At 55.4% G+C, this 15387-nt stretch overlaps 1 pseudogene; it reads left to right on the top strand.

The window, feature by feature from the left end:
- LOC123353528 overlaps positions 1 to 15387 on the top strand; it is a 51118-nt pseudogene that overhangs the window by 23824 nt on the left and 11907 nt on the right.

The following is a 15387-nucleotide window of genomic DNA, read 5'->3' as shown; positions in this document are numbered from 1 at the left end:
CTGCGCCCGGCGGCCATCCAGCAGGAGGATGTCAGGGTTCAGGGCTCCGTATCCCTGGCTCCCACAGCCACCTGGCCTGTCCACCCCGGTCACTGCAGTGAAGGTCTCAGTACTCAGCTCTCTTCCCCAGCCCGTGCGAGAGGCAGGACGGTCGTGCACTGGCCCCTGCAGTCGTTAGCAGGGTGCTGGGTGTAACGTGGGCCTTTCCCCACTGGGCTCATTAAAGGAAATAAAACAGTTTGTTTTGGAAACCTGCTTGGTGCTCACCAGAGAGAGACAGGGGGTCCCCAGTGGCAGGGAAGAGCTGGGTTTAACCCTTCAGCCACCAGCACTGGAGGGATGAGGGGGAGGAGGTGGATTCTCCTCCGTTCCACCCAGGGAAGATGGAGTTTACACTGCAGGAGATCGGGGTCTGGAGCAGCTGGGGGCATGAGATGGGCAGGACGCAGCTGGAATCAGAATAAGACCCGGGGCTGCACTAGAGACGGTTCTTTCACATGGTGCTTGCACCTTGCCCCGCCCCTCCCCCCATCCTGGTCAGGTGTCATCCCAGTGGAAACCCTGCCATGGCCAGAAATGGCGTCCAATGCAGAAAGCTAGTGGGGCTGAGGCAGGTTGCTAACGTGCATCTAAGGCCCGTTCCCCCAGGTCACTAAAGGGCTTAAAATCTAAGTTGATGATGGCAGATGATGATGCTGGGCTAAGAGGGAGGAAGGAGGAGAGTGGAACAAGCTCATGGAGGAGCTGTGAGCATGTTTGTTCCTATCGGACAATCGTCGCTGGGGTGTGGGGCACGTAAGGATGGAATCTATGTGGGTGTTAACCCCGGTGCCATTCTCCCTCCCTGAGTTTTCGCCTGTAGCTTCAGGATCTCTCTTTGCTGTCGTACAGTGTCCTTAAACAGCTGCCCTGTTTCACCCCAGGAGTGGCTGCATTTTGGTGGTGGAATGATCCTTTTAGTGACCATTTTTAAAGCACTTAGTATTGGCTGCTGTGGAAGCTTTTGCTGTCAGTTACACTCCAAATGGCAGGAGGAATGAGCCTGCCTTTAAATTCTGGCTGCATTCCAAGGTGACCAGTCCCTGTAAACCTCTAATCTGCTCTTCACCATTAATGCCCTTTGTGCCTCTGGGGCGTGGTGAAATTAGATTAGTCGATTTCACTTTGTTTCTGATTTCTCCTGTGTTTATTTGCAAGGCTGGGGTCCCAACACTGGTTTTAGGAGCCGGGGCTTTAAAGATTTATCAGACTAGCCCCCCTCCCCCAAATAGGGGGAAAATGGTGTTACGTTTTGTAACCCCGGCCTTTGTGCAACACAGTTGTTTTTCTTATGGACCTGGCCCTGATCCTGCAATGGGATTTTGGAAACAAGGCTGTTCTGTTCTCTCTAGGTTCTTATTCTGCTCTTACCACCCCAGTATCTGAAGGCCTTCCAGTCGTGCATTAGGCGATGTGACTGCACATCTGTCATGTGGCTTGTTCTCTCATCTTCTCCCTGGAAGAAGTGGAGTGTCTTGTTGTTTTAGAGGTTCTGCCTACCAGAAAGGCGTCTGGATTTGGGATGGTCCCTGGTTAATGTGGCAGGTAGTTCCACAGTCTATAACCAGACCCTGAGGAAACTGTCTCCTGCACTGATGAACTTCACCATGGTGGTAGGTGCCATTGTACCAAGAAAGTAGAGTTGTCAGCCATTATCTTTCTGCCAAAGTCGTACGCTCGTTTAGATCCCTCTTGGTGCAGGCCATGGAGTGCCTTGAAGATGGGGACCGAGAACTTGAACTTGGTTTGAAAGGTAGAGGCTTTAAGGTGACGCATGAAACTGCTACCCAGAAGCTGGCATGCATTAGGTTCTGTAATCACAAAAGTTGGGCCTAAAACTTGTCATGTCTCTTTAAGAGCAGTCTGCCCTCTGATTAGGAGACTCAGCTCTCTTCCAGATCACTCTGATCTCTCCTAGTACAGGTCCCTAGAGTGCTGGTGCTGGGCCCTGCTGGGCTTTGAATCAGGCGCCGATTTCCCTTCTGCAGAGAATGGCTTTGTTAACCAGATCTGTGGTCCTAAGTGGTCGGACCTTCTCATGCATTTTCCTTTCTGTTTACCGGGGTTGATCCCTGTCCCAGGTATTCAAATAATACCTCGTACTGCTGCATCGGATACAAGAGAACTGGATGCATTGTGATACGCAAGAGCACAGTGTAGCGGTCAGAGTAAGGGATGGGAGCTGGGATTCCTAGCTCTGGGATGGAGAGTGGGATCTAGTGGTTAGAGCAGGAGCCTGAGAATCAGAACTCCTGGGTTCTATTCCCAGCTCTGAGAGAGGAGTGGGGTCTAGTGGTTAGAGGGGGCGGAGGCTGAGAGTCAGGACTCTTGGTGCTCTTCTCAATTCTTCCACTTCCTGTGCAACAGTGGGCAAGGTCATGGCTCCCTGCCCATAAAAAAGGGAATAGTACCTGCCTCCCGGAAGGATTAAGGAGGTTAAGGTTTCGCTCAGTTCTTCTTCGAGTGATTGCTCATATCAGTTCCAGTTAGGTGTGTGCGTGCGCCGCGTGCACAGAAGTCTTAAACTTTTTCCCTAGCAGCTACCCGTCAGGCCGGCTGGGGAGCCCCCTGGAGTGGTGCCGATATGGTGTTCTATATAAGACCCTGCTGGCCCGACCCCTGTTCTGTTCCTTCTTACCACTCGTGATGGTTGTTGGAACAGTGGTCTCTTGGTTCCCCAAGTGCTCCACTAATCCCTAGCTTATCTCAATCTAATAGTTAGTGTTACTTGTTTTCTCTGTAGTGTTAAGCATAGTTCAGTCCTTGAGGGCAGTTTAGCACTCATCAGCTGCCTTGCGGGGCCCTGGGGCATGCCCTCCCAGGGCTTCAAGCCTTGCAAATCTTGCATTAAGCCCATGCCCCACGTCTCCTGCCTTAGGTGTCTGGGGGAGGGCCATCAGGCTGACAAGTGTAAAATCTGTAAGGCTTTCCAGCCACGGACAAGAAAAGAGAGGGAAATTCAACTCAAGCAACTTCTCATGGAGTCTGCATTGTGGCCCTCTCAAGACGCGGGCCCGAGCACCTTGGTGTGCAATGCTCCCCCAGCGGTGCCGATTCCGGCACCACAGAAGATCCCGCGCCCACCTCGGGACCGACTATCACTTGGGCCCCAGAAACGCCCGCCTCGGCACTGTTCCCATTCCCCGGTTGCTGGAAAGAAGCAAGCCCTGGGAGGACCCATCGTTAGGGTCGAAGCGGTTGTTCTGGTCCCGACCGCGCAACGTGCCAGCCCAACACAGGGTACCGTTCAAGTGGAATAGAGTACATTGCCTTCCGCTCCGGATACCTTTGAGACCGCCAGAGGGCTCATCGAAATGACAGCTCTGGTACCCCCGGCCCCAGCACTGACCCCGGGCCGAGTTCCAGTACCATCCAAGGGCAAGCCGGCGACGTTCGGACTGTCAGCCCCTAGACCAGCATCTCCATGCCTCTTGGAGTCCCGGCACCGCCCCAGGTACCGGTCTGACTCACGGCACCGGTTAGACTCATGGCACGGTTCTCTCAGCCCCAACCCTCGGAGCTGTTCCCACTCAAGGTCACGGTCGACTGCTGAAACGTGGTTCCGCTCGAGGTCTGGGTCTCACTCAGCGACCTCGCGGCACCGTTTGGACAGTCTCCGCACGGAACACCGATCCCTGAGTCGACTGTCGCCATGGCACCGGTCCACGGCCCGTTACCACTCCCCATCGTGGCACCGGTCACCCGAGCAGCACCGCTCTCAATGATGATCAGTCTCACGGCACCAATCACCGCATGACCCTTGGCTACCAAGGGGTTCGGTGCCCTCTTTACCTCACTCATGCACTGCCCATCCTTGGCCATTGCGGTCCCAATCCCCATCCAGCAGGTCGGGGAGAGCTTCAGGGGCTTCGGACATTCCCTGGTTGGGCCTGGGAAGCCTCGGACAAGACCCCCCCCCCAGTACCCAATTGGCAGCCTCAGTGGCAATTCTGGACCCCTTGGGCATATCATCAGGCCCAAGGTGCGCCCCCCCCCGGGAGGGGCCCCTGGCCATTGTCGCACTCTGACACCCGTCCTCCTGAGGCAACCCTCAGCCGCCCTCCCCCAGACCCGGACCAACCCGCAGAGTCAGCACCCTGTGGTAGGGGCTACCCCGGGGGCCCAAGAGGAGATACCTGCAGCTGACCAAAAGGCTGTTTCCGCCCCGGCTCTCCCAATGGAGTCGTCTTTGTCCTCCCCTGATGAGGCCGTGGCTGGCACGTCCACGTCTGGTCCACCACCAATGGACTTTAAGGTCCTCCAAGGACTGCTTCGATGCGTGGACCTTAATATGAACCTTCAAGTTGTGGAGGAGGAGGACCCTATGGTGGACATTTTAGGCCCCGAAGGACCTTCCAGGGTGGCCCTCCCCATGAACGAGACTATTCAAAGTAATGCCAAGTCTCTCTGGCAAATCCCTGCCTCTATTCCCCCCCACAGCCAAGGGGGGTAGAAAGGAAATACTTTGTTCCCACCAGGGGCTGCTGGTATCTTTTCACTCACCCCACCCCATGCTCGCTTGTGGTGGAAGCGGGAAACGCCAGAGAGAGACAGGGCCAGCAAGGGCCTGTGCCCAAATCAAAGGACGCTAAATGCCTGGACCTTTTTGGGAGAAAGATTTATTCTACTGGGGGTCTCTCGCTTAGGATCGCTAACCAGTTGGTGATCCTCAGTAGATACAACTTTAACTCTTGGTCTTCGGTCCTTAAATTCCAAGATCTTCTCCCTCAGCAATGGCCCCGAGTTCTGTACGGGCCTCCGCTGGAAGGTAAATTGGTGGCCCGGACCTCCCTCCCGGGTTCCCTCGATGCTGCGGACGTGGCTGTGCGCACTCTGGCTTCTGGCATTGCCATGCGACGGAATGCCTGGCTACAATCCTCGGGTCTCCCGCCGGCAGTCCAAAGCACCATCAAAGATCTCCCTGTTGATGGTCAGAGCTTGTTTACAGAGCAAACCGATTCCTGCTTGCATACCTTAAAGGACACGAGAAACGCTATCAAGTGTCTAGGTATGCATACCCGGCTAACCAACGGAAGCCATTTAAACCCCAGATCACCCAGCACCGCGCCTTCCTGCCTACACCGAGGCAGGACTTTTCTCATTGGAGAAACAGATACTCCCGATGTAGACTGTCTCGCCCCCCACCCCCCCTCCGGACAGGGTCAAGGACAGTCTAAGCCTCCCCTGGGCCCTAAGCACCCATTTTGAAGGTGCGCCCGAGGACGGACTAACAGCTCTCACCCCGGACAGTTACCTGTTTCTGAACCGTCTACCCTGAGGTAGGTAGGTCTGTCTGCTGAGCAAAGGAAATCTCAGAGGTATCAGTGTCACTCCTGCTTATAGTTGATTTCACTTTAGAGTTCTCTGAGCTGCAAGAGGGGTGGGGGACCCTTCGTCTGTTTCAAGTGGGATTTAGTTTAAAAATAATTGGATTATTTCAAGATTTGTTTTTAGAAGGCATTGGGGGGCTTAATCAAACTTACATTTTTGGAGGCCAAATTTGAATTGGCTGCTCATTGAATGGTCTTTTAATTACAGTAACCCCCAGAGATATTGGTTGCAACCCAGGACGCCCAGTGCCTGGGTTCTGTACAGACCTGAAATGAGCCAGTGTCTGCCCCAAAGAGCTTACAATGGAACTCCCAGAGCTTGCAATTGATTATACAGGGGGGATCCCCTAGAAATCAATGGGGCTTAGTGCTGGGGTCTGTCCATACCTCAACTGTGGGATTGGAGCCTCAGTTAAGCCTTCGCCCTGCCACAGTGCTGAGAACCTGCAGGATGGCATCTTACCCCTGCTGGCGAAGGAGTGAAACTGACCAGTGCAGAGGCACTGTGTACGTTCCCACCTGCCCTCACTGCCACAGTGTTTGGGCACTTTTCAGTCCATGCCATAAGCAAGGTGACTCCCATCTGCCCCCTGCGGTTCAGAGTCTCACCGGAGGGGGGGGGGAAATGTGTCTGGAGAGGAGGTGTTGGTTTTGGTAGGGTCTGATTTTATAGGCCTGTGCTGTGCTGTGTTTATAGTGGAGAAGGCTGGTCAGAGGAGGGCACATAGCACTGGGAGCAGGAGGTGGGGAAGTTCAAGATGATCCTTAGATCCTGTGGCAGGCAGTTCCACTGTCTTAGACAGGCTCCCAAAGAATTTCTGTCGTCTCTCTCACAGACGAGCTTCACCTGGGTGGTAGAAAGTGCCATTGGACTGGAGGAGTGGGGCTGTCAGCCACAATCTCCATCCCAGGGCTTTCAGCTCTAGGGTTCCTGGGCCCAGGGCCTTGAAGAAAAAGAACGAGACTCTAAGATGAGACAGGCCCAAAAAGGGAACAAATTATTGGTGTTGAGGCTGGTGGTGCAGAGAAGATTCCTCCATCGCTGTCTGGCGCTGCCCCCAGTTCATGTAATTGATTAGCAGAGCCTCACAAGTCTTCCTTGACCGCCAGAAGAAGGCAGAATGGCTGATCTCCCCTCCCAAGGCAGTGAGCTGGTGTGGATGCTGCCAGGGAAGAACAGTGGGGCGGGGGTATCTCAGGTCAGGGCAACTGCACCTGTATTTGCCCCTCATGGTCCAGCCAGGAAAGCCACTTAGGCTTCTGGCTCCCAGTCATCACCTCTCTTAGGCGGAGACCTGCGTCTCTCTCCTCCCTGCCCGGGGGATTTCCAGGCTGCACAGCTCCCTGTCTACACTGTGAGTTCCCCAGCAAGTCAGACCCCCTCAGCCGGCCTGCTTTGCCCTCCTTCCTCAGAGGCTACAAACAGCCCAGTCTCCCGCGGGTACAAGGTACCACAGAGCTGTTAGCAAGCACATGGAGTCTTAAGGTAAAAGCATTGCAGGGAAACCCTGTTAAAACCCAGCAAAGAACCAACGCGCCTGCTAATAAGCTTTCCAGAGATCATCCCGCTTCCAGCCAGGTAACTCCCAGGCAGAGGGTTTCTCCTTGGGGAGCAGCTTCCAGCGGCTGAGGTTTTGCATAACCAGAGGCGTTACATTTGCACACCCCTCCCCCTAGAGATTTCCTGGGAAAGGTACTTAACGTTAAAAGGCCCCATAGTTCCAGATGGTCCCTCAAAGCCCATAACCCTTCCCTGGGTTTCTGTTGTAGACGTCGCATACAGTCCCACAATAAAACATAACCGCCTGCCTTTGTAATGCAACGAACTCCTAAGCTACTTAAACTTAGTTCTGTAAGGTCTGGCCAGGACAGTGCAGGAAATTGTCTTATCTGTCCTGTGTCCATGCAAGAGCTGTGGGGACGAGACGGTGAAGGGGGTGTGGGCAGGGGTAAGTAGCCAGCAAATAGCTGATCCCCAGAACCCTTCACCCCACCCCACCCCACTGGGATCCATGGCAGGAGACAGTGGCTGGTGAGCCAAGCCTGTTTCTATAAATAATCCAGAGAGAGTAGGAGACAAAGTGAAAGTTGGTCAGACAGACTGAGCCGTGGCTCCTGTGTGCAGCTGGGGGAAGCAGATGTGAATTCAGCCCCCTCTGTGGGGCTCCAGGGGAGATGGGGTGTGGGGACGAGAGGGTGAAGGGGGTATCGGCAGGAGTAGTTAGCCAGCCAATAGCTGGTCCCTGGAACCCTTTCAGGGCTGCCCTGCCCCATCCTGTGGGATCAGGGTAATCCCCGTAATCTTGGTCTCCTTCCCTCCGGCAGTGAATTAGTCTCGTCTGTAGGATGTTGTCCTGCTTCGCTGGTGCATTTCAGGCCCTCGCCTGGCCTATTTCTCAGCCCTTTCTTTAGGACAGAGACAGGACTGGAGCACGGTGGTGCTGGGTTTCCACAGAAGTGTTGCTATTTAGTGATTCGAGTGAGGGGCTGGGAGCTAGGGCTCCTGGGGTTCTCTCCCCAGCTCTGGGGAGGGAGTGCGTTGTAGTGGTGAGAGTGGGACGGCAGGGAGTTGACTCCTAGGTTGTGTATCCGTCACCCCAAGAACCGCAGCACCCAGATCTAGATCTAGACTTTTAGCTTGTCCCCTCCCTGGCGTCTGAGCACCAGTGATCCCTGGGGGTGGCAATTAACTTTATGCACCTCCGGTGTGGGGGAGACTTGCCTGTGATGGTGGGGAGGGGTGAGCTCTGGGTTCAAAGCCACCCCCCTGCTGCTGCTCTGTGCTTGGCCTCACTGCTGCAGCCATTCAAATCCCGTGGGCATCTCTCGCACTATTAAGAGCTGCAGGACTTGTCCCTGTCGGGCGCAGCGAGAAGCAGCAAAGGTACCGAGAGCCCCTTGTATCAAATATCCCTCCAGATGTTGCAGATTGCTACAGTCCCCCTCCCCCCTTCCACGGTTCTGGGATCTGGCAGCAAGGAGCGGGAGCCCGGCTGGCGAAGGAAGGATCACCTGGTTGGGTGCCAGAGAGCAGGGCACTTGCTGTTCCCAGGCTGCTGCTGTGGAGGCTGCGGCTGGTTGTTTTAACCCCTTTGTGGGCAAAGCCCAACTGGGGTTTGCGACTTTCAGGGCTGCCTCTCTCTCTCTCTCTCTCTCTGTGTGTGAGCGGAGCACCCCCTTGTGGGCTGTTGGTGGCATTGGCGCATGCTGCCTGCATGGTTGAGAGAAGGCTACACAGGCGTCTGCACTTTGAGCTAAGGGGGAATCTCCTCCCCCTTCACTCCTTTTGCTGGTATCCTCCCATTAGGGTAGCGTGATCCACGCCTCTTAACATCATGTGACTGGAGGGTTGTATGAGTGTCTCCTTGAGGGGTGTGGAACAGGCACCCCGAGTGGCATATTCAGCAGGGATGTAAAGGCACAAGTGCCCCCCCTTTGGTAGGCGCTGGGGGCTGCATTAGCCCTCCCTGATGGGGCTGTTCGGTGAGTCCAGGGGCAGGCCTGGAGGTTGGGGTGTTGTGGGAGCGTCCCCGCGTGGCCCTCTCTCAAGCCAATCCCCAGCTGAGCTGCCCTTTGTGGCCAATCAAGGCCTCTGCAGCCCCAGGCTGATTACTCTGCAATCACCCCCTGGATCTCTTTCCCCATCGCTGAGCCCCCTTGCCAAACAGCCTCCGCTGAGGGTCTGGGGTTACTTTTGCTCCTGGGGGGCGGGGCTGAGAGCTCTTCTTCCCCCCCCCCCCCCCCAATCGGCCCTCTGGTAACTGGAGGGCCAAGAACAATGGAGGTTCAACTCCTCTCTGCTGGGAGGGGACGGGACACTAACCATGTCGGTCTCCTCCTGATCCAGCCTGTCTCCCTCCTCCCAAGGCTCCAGCGTGGTCGTCCAGCCCAGCCCCACATTGGCTCCCGGGGGGTTGTGCTGACAGGGACCCTGTTCAAAGGGCCTCCATTTGCTGCTGTGTGCTCGGGCGCAGTGCCTCAGTTTGTAGATGCTGGAAAAGCTTTTGGGGTCAGCCCTGGGTCTGTCCCCACTGGAAATCCCCCCCCTGGGGTGGTTCTGCAGCACTGTCACTTTGCTAGTCCTCCCGCACACCCTGTGTCATTAACTCCATGGCACAGATGGGAAACTGAGGTCCAGAAGGGAAAGGGACTTGGTCAAGGGTATAGGAAGTTGGTGGCGGAACAAGGAAGGGATCTTCTGACTCCTAGTCTCCTGCCCTCTGACCACTACACTTCACTCCCTCTCCTCACAGACCGAGGGCTAGAACCCAGGAGTCCTGACTCCCAGCCCCTCACCCACCAGCCCCCACTGAATGGAGCTGGGCGGGTCGCCTGTCTGGAACTGGAGTTTGGTTCTGCCCAAGGAGCAGGGAATCCCTAGTCTGTGTCTCATTCTAAATGTAGCTTTTTCCTTTGCCGCCCTCTGGTGGTGAAATGTGACATCTACTTCTCCCTATCAATGTTCTCAAGAACAACCCCAGTGCGGTGCTAGGGGGTGCTGTGCTGCAGGGAGTGGGGGGCTCAGTAGGGGGCGCTCGCCCGTCACAGTCAGGGCTGACCCTGGAGGGGCTGCCTTTCTGGTGAGCTATAAAAACTGAAGCTCTGACCCCCTTCATGGTCATTAAAGACCCCTCCAGTCTTGCAAATCCTACTGTCCCGGGCAGGTTCCTTCCTGATGTCCCCAGGACCAGTCTGGCCCCACATCAGGTTTGCTTTTTCCCCCCCTTCCAGAACACGGCCAGTTTGGATCAATTTAATCGAATCAAGATACTGGGCACGGGCTCATTTGGGAGGGTGATGCTGGTGAAACACAAGGACACCGGGAATTATTATGCCATGAAGATCCTGGAGAAACAGAAGGTGAGATGCTGGGGGCTGCCATGGAGATCTGGCCTGGGGCCGTGGAATCCCCAGTGCGGGGGAGGGATTTGGGGCTGAACCCCTGCGTGGGGATGCAGGAGATGGGAGTGTGTGGGAGGCACAGGGGGTGCTGCGCCAGTAGAGGAAGATCTGATGTTGCTATTTCCTTTTCTCTCCCAGGTAGTGAAGCTGAAACAAACTGAGCACACCCTGAATGAGAAACAGATCCTCCAGGCCATCAACTTTCCATTACTCATCAAGCTAGAGTATTCTTTCAAGGTAGGTGTCCTTCGCTTGCCAGCCCAGCCCTGGCTGTGTTTCTCTCCCCGTCCCTCCCCCTTACAATCCCCTCGATTCGTTTCCTATTTAAAACCAAAGCTCTGCTGAAGGGGTTGAAGCGCACAGTCTGCATCTCTTGTATCCTGAGAACAAATGTTCCTGGTGTGAGGTCTGGGATCAGGTTTGGAGCTAAGAATAATCAGTTTGGATCATTCTCCTTTTTCAGTCTCTTCTGTACTGCTTTAGACTCCAGGTTTTGAACAGTTTTGCTTTCGTTCCTAGTCAGTTTCCGTTTCTGGCTCCCATGCACTGGCCCTCGGGCATGAGCTCTGACTTGTGGGGGAGTCTCAGAGGAAGTCCTAACTTCACGCACAAGTGGCTTTGTGGAGACTTTGAAACCATCACATGGGATCGTTTCCTCCTGATGGGAGTTTCTGTAAAAACTAAAATTCAGGCCCCGGCGATTGGGGCTTGGACCCTCTTCTCTGAACTTGGATTTTGGGGCCTGCAAGCTACACCCTGTGTGTAGGGGGGAGAGCAAAGAGAGTTGTGCCTTTGAGCTCCACAGCATCCCCTGTGGCTGGCCTGATTAAAGAGGGGCTGGCTCTGAAGGGAGACCTGTCTCCTCCTCTGTCAGCCTGAGGTTAGTGGGTTGTAGCGATGAAGAGTTGTCAGCTCAGAGGAGGCTGCAGGATAAATCTCAGCCCCTGCGGGAGCCCGGAGGCTAGAGTGATGGGCGTGTTAGCAGCAGGCAGTGCTGGCAGAGTCGTTTTCTTGGGGGCCCCTCATCGTTCTAGGGTTTGATCTCTGGCCCCTCGTCTGCGGAAGCTGCTATACTGGAAATGTCACCCCTGCTCCGGGTGGTGTAGCTCTCAGGTGACACAGTAGCAGTGGGGCCAGCGGCTGCTGTTACACAGGCTGGCTCACTGAGCTAATTGATTCCCCTACAACAGCGTAAAATAAATCCTTGAATCCGTGAGTGTAAATATGGGGAAACTTTGTTGAAATCAATGCGACTGGTCTGGATTTACCCCGCTGAGCCAGGAGTCTGGCCTGGTACGTGCTGACTGGGCCCCATCAGGTACCACTAGGGTGTTGGGGCCTGTTTAGTTGGTAGAGGGTCAGGAAGGCCCATGTCACGCAGACCGGAACTGCCTGAGCAGGGAGACCAAGGATGGGCTGAGCTCCCTTCATCCCCTTAGAGACAGCACCCACCTTTACCCTGCTCCTGGGGCTCAAGACGTAACCCTCTTAATTTAGGCACCTAGCCTCACCCTTCATGGGCTCAGGGCATCACCTCACAGTCTGCGGGTTTGCAGGGTCTTTTCCTAGTGAAAGAGCCTCACACAGAAATATCCTTAACCTCTGTTTCTTAACAGTTACTGTCACGGACTCACAGGTCGTGCCCACTCTGGAGGGAACCCCCTTCAGTGAGAGCCCTTCTCGGGGGTCCACTTTCTCTCGGGGGTTAAGCCCCTTCGCCTCCTGGAACCGCACCTCTCTGAGGCATAGCACACCTGTCTCTCGCCGTGGGCCCCCTCAGGGAGTCCATTCGCTCTGGACCCCCAGGGCCTCCACTCCCAGAGGGAATAATGCAACCCTGTTCTCTAGACCGGAGCGACTCTCAGCCAGCGTAAAACAGGAGGGTTTATTGAGCGTCTGAACACAGCCTAGGAAACTCTCCGGGCCCTCGGGCCTGGCCTCCCTCAGCACAGCACATCCAAGTCTCCCCTGCATCCAGGTGGGCTCTGCCTGCTCCCTCTCTCCAGCCCAGAGCCCCCCTGCTTCCCAGCTGGGCATCCGATATCACCTCCCCCAAGCCTCACCTCTGTCCATTGTCTTCTGTCCTGGTAAACAGGGTCGCCTGGGCCACCTCTCCTCTCAGCCATCCTTTGGCCTCCTCTGGCTAGAACCGCCTGGTCATGTCACTAGGGTCTTCTCTTCACAGCCCATTGTTTTCCCACTGGCCAGAAGCAGAACTCCCGAACTGGGCCTCCTGGTCACCAGGTCACCAGTCACTGGGGTGTCCATTCTCTAGGCCATTGACCGGGGTCCCAAGTTCCGTCCCCGGTCCTCTGTAACAACAAACTCCCACTCCCCTCACCTTGTTAAACCAGTAACACCCAGGGAAACTGAGTCCCACCCCCTCTGCATGCAAACCGTTGAAAAAACGAAGAAAACCCCCCACTTCGTCACAGTTTCCAGAACAGAATACACACGCTACTCATACAATGCCCATCACTCCCAATAAGGCAGACGAACTTTCCCTGCTGGCCAGTCAGGATCAGGATCAGGTTGTCCTGGGACTCCAGCTTCTGCACGGTGTCATTGGCAGGGTGTTGAGGTCTGGCAGGGTTGATGCTGGGCTGTGTCCTGGAGTTGGTTCCCCAGCACTTCCTTTTGAACCCCAGTTTATACAGTGAAACTTGAATCCTGCTTAGCTCCACCTTAACCAGTCATTTTACAGAAGTATTACAAACTAATTCTGTGACCAATCGGAACATAGTGTGAAACAATTCTTTACCCAGTCGTACCCCATGACCTTTGTTAATGTGCAGCTGGCAAAATTAGTTATGTAACAGAAACAATCAAAGACCCAGACAGATAAACAATCGAGAAGTGGGGACCAGCAAGGGAAAACAATCAGGCAGTTGAGATTTCACACCCACACTGCTGCTAAGTGATTCCTTGGAGCATCCTAAGATCTGTTTCTTTGCCTGGTGATGCTGGGCACTATTAGGGCAGGAGCCTTCTTACCAGCCCGGTATCACACTGTTCTGAGATCATTTAGGTGGAATGTGAGGATGTGACTTTCTGCTTCTTGGCTCCTGCTCTCCTAATCTGGCTGCAGAAAAAGGCCCCCGACCATACAGCATGGGGTGCTCAGCCCTGCCCCGCCTGGACCCTCTCTCCAGGGCTAGCTGGAAATTGACCCTGGGCTCGAGGGCAGGGGCAGTGGTCTCCGCTGGCGCGTGTGCGGGTGCTTAGTGCTCATGTTCTCATCACTGAGCCGGGTAGGGTCTCCCTAGCGGAATGGCTTTGTTGGGCTCAGCGCAGCTAGTTTGGAGGCTGCTCTTTGACTTTGCAGCCGCGAGGGAGGATGAAGCCAGCCTGGTCCATTTCACACTCTGCTTTTGAGACGTTTCACTTCCTGCTTCTGCTCCTTTGGGGTGTCCGGCCCGGTGGCAGGTTGGGTTTCCCCTTTGATCACAGTCGTCACAGCTAGGAAATCCGTCTTGGCCCTGCCCATCCCGGCCCCTAGAACAGAGGTGTGTGTAAAGGTTGGATTTTCTAGGGCTCTAGCACTAAATACTCCAAGCAAATAGAGCTCGTGCCCTCTCATTAGTGAGTCTGTTCCCCAACCGCTTCTGTGCAGCAACTCCCACTGCAGGTGTGTGCCTGGGACCTTCGGCACCACAGCGCAGCCCCTCTGGCCCTTGAGCTAAAGGAGTAAAAGCAGCAGCTGGTGGCAGCAGTAGGCTGTTATCTCCCAGACAGCGGGTGCACTGCATTGTGTGCTGTGTGGAAGCCAGGCCAGTGCATCAGGCTCCCTTGAGGGGTTAGCGCCCTGAAAGGGATGGAACTAATTAAGGAGCAGGGTTGTAGGGAGTAGCTTTATTCCGGTGTCATTGGGGCTCTGTCGTTTGCACTCCATTGTTGCTGCATTTCCTTGTAGGATAACTCCAATCTGTAGATGGTGATGGAATACATCCCGGGTGGGGAGATGTTCTTCCACCTACGGCAGATCGGGAGGCTCAGGTGAGTGTTGCCACAGGAGCTGATGCTGGGGACAGAGCCGGGTGGCGGTTAGACCCCTGGGTTGTCTCCCTGGCTCAGGCAGGACAGTTGGATCTAGCCCTTAGAGCAGAGGGACTGGGAGTCGGGACTCCTGCGTCCTATTCCTGCCTCTGCCATTCACTCCTTGTGAGAAGGGGGGAGAATCACTCTGTGCCACAGTTTCCACAGCTGTAAATTTGGGATTTAGTTCAGTAGAGAACTAGACCTTTTATCCACTAGCAGCATCTGCAGTGACGCTGGCATTGATCCTCATGCTGCAGGGTGTGACCTGATCCCCAGCTGGGCTGGTCAGGAAGGGATTCCCCATGGGGAGGGCTGCTGAGGTCTTCTACCAGCCTTTTCCACAGTCAGTGGCAGGGATGCCAGGGCTAGATGGGGCCAGGCGGGATGGAGCTGGGGGGTCCATGGGTGTGTGTGATGGGGATAGGGGAGAGATGCTGGTCTGAGATGGGCATGCCCTGGGTTGCCAGGCTGAATGGAGTCAGGGGTCTAGCAATGATGGGTGGGATGTGTGTGCTAGGGTTACTGGTCTGGCTAGGGCACATGGGGCCAGCAGGCCTAGAAGAGTTGGGGCATCTTGCCTGGGGTTGCCAGGGTAGATGGAGTCAGGGATCTATAAGGAAGGTGAAGGTGGGAGCGGCAGGGGGCTGAGGGTGCTGGGCTGGCTGAGAGGGGACGGCTCTGGCCCGGGATGCCCACGTTCTCCTCCCACCTTATTGCAGTGAACCTCATGTCCGGTTCTACGCTGCTCAGATCGTCCTGAGCTTTGAGTATCTGCACTCGCTGGATCTCGTCTACCGAGACCTGAAGCCAGAGAATTTCCTGATAGACCAGCAGGGCTACGTCGAGGTGTCGCTGCCGCCTGCTCCCCTTCCCTTCCCCATCCCAGCGCTGGCTCCTGGCTCCCTGCAGTGATCTCCTCCCTGCCCAAGTCTCTCTCTGCTGCCATCCCCTTCCCTAAGCCAAGACACCCCCAGAAATGTAACACGGCCAGAATACATCAGTCATCTGCTCCCCACCCCCCAGTTCCCATCCTGCTGTCACAGCCTCCAGGCTGATCCAGCTTCTCCCCTCTCTGTGT

Source organism: Mauremys mutica, chromosome 20, assembly GCF_020497125.1.
Source record: "Mauremys mutica isolate MM-2020 ecotype Southern chromosome 20, ASM2049712v1, whole genome shotgun sequence".
NCBI classification, from domain to species: Eukaryota; Metazoa; Chordata; order Testudines; family Geoemydidae; genus Mauremys; species Mauremys mutica.
The sequence above is the reverse complement of the archived record's forward strand: the minus strand, read 5'-3'. Positions and strand labels throughout refer to the sequence as shown.